This window comes from Monodelphis domestica, chromosome 1 (genome assembly GCF_027887165.1).
Source record: "Monodelphis domestica isolate mMonDom1 chromosome 1, mMonDom1.pri, whole genome shotgun sequence".
NCBI lineage: Eukaryota > Metazoa > Chordata > Mammalia > Didelphimorphia > Didelphidae > Monodelphis > Monodelphis domestica.
Genome location: NC_077227.1, coordinates 632,043,061 through 632,049,073, shown reverse-complemented (window position 1 = coordinate 632,049,073; position 6,013 = coordinate 632,043,061).

The window sequence follows — 6,013 nt, the reverse complement described above, 5'->3', positions numbered from 1 at the left end:
AGATGTCCTGGCTCAATTTCTCTGCATGAATGTAGAATCCTAAATGTTAACTAGGTGCTTGTAAAGACCATTGTTCTCTTTTTTTTCAGACTGGATTAAAATGGCAGTCCCACAACAGGTGAGGACCTCATTTAGCTCCCATCTCTGTCTCACACTAAATCTGACAGCATCTGAGAACTTTGTAGGTGCCTCAAGTTGTCTACTGATACCTCACACTTATGGCACACAGAATACATACTCATCATCATGTGTTCCTCTGAACAATCTTTAAGAGATATTCTAGCACATATGTTATCGAAGTAAGCACTAAGAGATAGTCTATGAGATGGACATTAACATCATTTTAAAGGTGAGGGAACTGGCTCCATTCAAGTGATTTGCCCAAGGACACAAAGCTAGAGAATAAGAGGACCAAGGTCCAAATTCCAGGTTTTCAAACTCTTGGCTCATTTCTGTTTCGATAACATCTTCAATTCAAAAAACAAATATCAGTTGTGTTAAAAAAAAAAGTTGTTGTTCAGTCATGTCTAATTCTTCCTGACCTCATGGACTACTGCTGTCCAGGAGCTTTCTTGGCAAGGATACTAGAGTGATTTGGCATTTCCTTCTCTAGCAGATTCTTTTCTCATCCAATTGGAGGCTATGTGATTTGCCCAAGATCTAAGAGATGTCTGAGGCTTGATTTGAATTTAGGTCCTGCCTCATTATTTAAAATGGTCAAAAAATGGGGAGACATAAAAAGTTTATATAAGAGAACTCCTGTGAATTGATCCAACCATTCTGCAAGGCAATTTGGAATTATGCCCAAAGAATGCACGCCCTTTGATCCAGCAATACCACTACTAAGTTTGTACCCCAAAGAGATAAAAAAGGTTGCACAACAATATTCATAGCCACATTTTGTAGTGGCAAAAAATTGGAAAATGAGAGGGTATCCCTTGTTAAGAGATGTTAATACAGAGTAGAATGGAACATGGCAAGAGACATGATTGACAGATAGGGAGTTGGAACGTTGGAGAGGGGTCTTCTGGGAAGGGTACCAACTGATGGGGAGGGGGTTTCAGTTCTGTGCCTTGGAGGGTGAACAGCTTTTCCTGAGCTTTGGATTTTGAATCCCATCTGTTTCCCAGAAGTGTCCTCATTTGATTTCAATGCCCTTAGTGTCTATAAACATTTCTAATTCTCATCAAGATCTTAGTGGGCTGCTTATACATTTCAGCTTAGCCCAAGAGGGATTGTTTCCCAGAAGGCAGGCTGTGTGTCAGTCCTGAAGATAAAGCATCTGCCTCTGTGACAACATATCTTAAAGACTCAAGCTACTTAAACAATAGTTCAAGATAGTATAGCATAAGAGAGAAGGAAGAATTAGTTTCCAGACTGGTCCTGGCTGTTGACCAAAGCTGGGGGACTCAAATCCAGTCTGGACATTTAAAATTCTGTTTCCCTCTTTCCCCAATCATTCCCTTGCTAATTGCATATTAAACCATCTTTGAATTAATAATCAAACACAGTCAGATAATACTTATAAGGTTAAGGGGGTTTTGGGAGAAGAAGCTTTAGGAGGTAAGCCTTTCTTTAGCCCCAAGTAAAGTTATATCTTGGGGTGTCTGACACTGGTTTCCCTTGGCAGATCTGTTCAGAGGAAGAGATCATCTAGAGAAGAGCTAGGCAACCTCGAATTTCCTAGCCAACTATATATATATATATATATATATATATATATATATACACATATATAATCTGGAATCATAACAAGAATGAATACCATAAGTGTATGAAGTGCCCCACTATTGCTAAGTAACACATAGTCACTGCTAGTTGATTTACTGTATTTCAAAAAGCCTCTTCCCAGATGAAAAATGTGTTTTTAAGTCTATGCCTTTAAGAGTTTGACCCCCCCGCCCCCCAAGAGCAGAGTGTTCTTATCGGCTGTTGTTGCTGGGCAGAGTAACTCTGTCTAGAATCACTATTTCAAAATGGCTACATCTCACTGTCACACAGGCCTTTAAGTGTGGTGACTAGGTCTTAACCACAAATCGTTTGATTAACATTCTGAGATCATTCTATACACTTATAGTGTAACTATTGATTCTGACAGGATACACAAAGATTTTGCACAAGATAAATGATTTCTTCACAGGTGGCTTAATTTTCTCATTAGCCTGTGAGGAGCATGAGCTTACATACAATTAAGGAAAATCACTTGTTACCTTTAATAAAGATGGATTCTCAATTAGAAATTCTAGAAACAATCAATAATCAAGTAGAGGGATCAAAGGGATACTCATCATTTTTTAAAAATATATTTTATTTGATCATTTCCAAGCATTATTCGTTAAAGACATAGATCATTTTCTTTTCCACCCCCCCACCCCTCATAGCCGATGCGTAAGTCCACTGGGCATTACATGTTTTCTTGATTTGAACCCATTGCTTTGTTGATAATATTTGCATTAGAGTGTTCATGTAGAGTCTCTCCTCTGTCATGTCCCCTCAACCGCTGTATTCAGGCAGTTGCTTTTCCTCCGTGTTTCCACTCCCATAGTTTATCCTTTGCCTATGAATAGTGTTTTTTCTCCTAGATCCCTGCAAGTTGTTCAGGGACATTACACCGCCACTAATGGAGAAGTCCATTACGTTCGATTATACCACAGTGTATTAGTCTCTGTGTACAATGTTCTCCTGGTTCTGCTCCTCTCCCTCTGCATCACTTCCTGGAGGTTGTTCCAGTCTCCATGGAACTTCTCCACTTTATTATTCCTTTTAGCACAATAGTACTCCATCACCAACATATACCACAGTTTGTTCAGCCATTCCCCAATTGATGGGCATCCCCTCGTTTTCCAGTTTTTGGCCACCACAAAGAGCGCAGCTATGAATATTTTTGTACAAGTCTTTTTGTCCATTATCTCTTTGGGGTACAGACCCAGCAGTGTATGGCTGGATCAAAGGGTAGATATTCTTTTGTCGCCCTTTGGGCATAGTTCCAAATTGCCCTCCAGAATGGTTGGATCAGTTCACAACTCCACCAGCAATGAATTAATGTCCCTACTTTGCCACATCCCCTCCAGCATTCATTACTTTCCTTTGCTGTTATGTTAGCCAATCTGCTAGGTGTGAGGTGATACCTCAGAGTTGTTTTGATTTGCATCTCTCTGATTATAAGAGATGTAGAACACTTCTTCATGTGCTTGTTAATAGTTTTGATTTCTTTATCTGAGAACTGCCTATCCATGTCCCTTGCCCATTTATCAATTGGAGAATGGCTTGATTTTTTGTACAATTGATTTAGCTCTTTATAAATATGAGTAATCAAACCTTTGTCAGAGGTTTCTATGAAGATTTTTTCCCAATTTGTTGTTTCCCTTATGATTTTAGTTACATTGGTTTTGTTTGTACAAAAGCTTTTTAGTTTGATGTAGTCAAAATTATTTATTTTACATTTTGTGATTCTTTCTATGTCTTGCTTGGTTTTAAAGCCTTTCCCCTCCCAAAGGTCTGACATGTATACTATTCTGTGTTTACCCAATTTACTTATGGTTTCCTTCTTTATGTTTAAGTCACTCACCCATTTTGAATTTATCTTGTGTAGGGTGTGAGGTGTTGATCTATTCCTAGTCTCTCCCACACTGTCTTCCAATTTTCCCAGCAGTTTTTATCGAATAGTGGATTTTTGTCCCAAAAGCTGGGATCTTTGGGTTTATCGTATACTGTCTTGCTGAGGTCGCTTTCCCCCAGTCTATTCCACTGATCTTCCTTTCTGTTTCTTAGCCAGTAACAAATTGTTTTGATGACTGCTGCTTTGTAATATAGTTTAAGGTCAGGGACTGCAAGGCCCCCATCATATGTGTTTTTTTTTTCATTATTTCCCTGGATATCCTTGATCTTTTGTTCTTCCAAATGAACTTTGTTATGGTTTTTTTCTAAATCAGTGAAGAAGTATTTTGGTAGTTCAATGGGTATGGCACTAAATAGATAAATAAGTTTGGGTAGGATGGTCATTTTTATTATATTGGCTCGTCCTATCCATGAGCAGTTAATGTTTTTCCATTTGTTCAAGTCTAGTTTTAGTTGTGTGGCGAGTGTTTTGTAGTTGTGTTCATATAGTTCCTGTGTTTGTCTTGGGAGGTAGATTCCTAGGTATTTTATTTTGTCTAAGGTGATTTTGAATGGGATTTCTCTTTCTAGTTCTTGCTGCTGAGCTGTGTTGGAGATATATAGAAAAGCTGATGATTTATGTGGGTTTATTTTGTATCCTGCAACTTTGCTAAAGTTGTTGATTATTTCAATTAGCTTTTTGGTTGAATCTCTAGGATTCTTTAAGTAGACCATCATGTCATCCGCAAAGAGTGATAACTTAGTCTCCTCCTTGCCTATTTTGATGCCTTCAATTCCTTTATCTTCTCTAATTGCTACTGCTAGTGTTTCTAGTACAATGTCAAATAGTAGAGGTGATAATGGGCATCCTTGTTTCACTCCTGATCTTATTGGGAATGCATCTAGTTTATCCCCATTGCAGATGATATTAGCTGATGGTTTTAGATATATACTGTTTATTATTTTTAGGAATGACCCTTCTATTCCTATGCTTTCTAGTGTTTTTAATAGGAATGGGTGTTGTATTTTATCAAATGCTTTTTCTGTGTCTATTGAGATAATCATGTGGTTCTTGCTGGTTTGCTTGTTGACGTGGTCAATTATGTGGATGGTTTTCCTAATGTTGAACCAGCCCTGCATCCCTGGTATAAATCCTACTTGATCATGGTGAATGATCCTTCTGATCACTTGCTGGAGTCTTTTTGCTAGTATCCTATTTAAGATTTTTGCATCTATATTCATTAGGGAGATTGGTCTATAGTTTTCTTTCTCTGTTTTTGACCTGCTTGGTTTTGGAATCAGTACCATGTTTGTGTCGTAAAAGGAGTTTGGTAGAACTCCCTCTTTGCTTATTATGTCAAATAGTTTGTATAGTATTGGGATTAACTGTTCTCTGAATGTTTGATAGAATTCACTGGTGAATCCATCAGGCCCTGGGGATTTTTTCTTAGGAAGTTCTTTGATGGCTTGTTGGATTTCATTTTCTGATATGGGATTATTTAAGAATTCTATTTCCTCTTCTGTTAGTCTAGGCAGTTTGTATTTTTGTATATATTCATCCATTTCTCCTAAGTTGGTGTATTTATTGCCATATAATTGGGCAAAGTAATTTCTAATGATTGCCTTAATTTCTTCTTCATCGGAGGTGCTGTCCCCCTTTTCATCTTTAATGCTGTGAATTTGCTTTTCTTCCTTCCTGTTTTTAATTAGATTGACCAGTACTTTGTCTATTTTGTTTGTTTTTTCAAAGTACCAGCTTCTTGTCTTATTTATTATATCAATAGTTCTATCACTTTCGATTTTATTAATTTCTCCCTTAATTTTTAGGATTTCTAGCTTAGTTTTCTGCTGGGGGGGGGTTTAATTTGATTGTTTTCGAGTTTTTTCATTTGCATTTCCAATTGATTGATCTCTGCTCTCCCTTGTTTGTTAATATAAGCATTCAGGGATATGAATTTACCTCTGATTACCGCTTTGGCTGCATCCCAAAAGGTTTGAAAGGATGTCTCGCCATTGTCATTTTCCTCGATGAAATTATTAATTGTTTCTATGATTTCTTCTTTAACTAAACAGTTTTGGAGTATCATATTGTTTAATTTCCAATTGGTTTTAGATTTGGTTTTCCATGTACCATTACTAATCATTATTTTTATTGCCTTGTAATCTGAGAAGGCTGCATTCATTATTTCTGCTTTTCTGCATTTGTGTGCTATGTTTCTGTGACCTAATGTATGGTCAATTTTTGTGAATGTGCCATGTGGTGCTGAGAAGGTGTATTCCTTTTTATCCCTATTTATTTTTCTCCATATGTCTATTAATTCTAATTTTTCTAAGATTTCATTCACTTCTTTTACCTCTTTCTTATTTATTTTTTGATTTGGTTTATCTAAATTTGATAATGGTTGGTTTAAGTCTC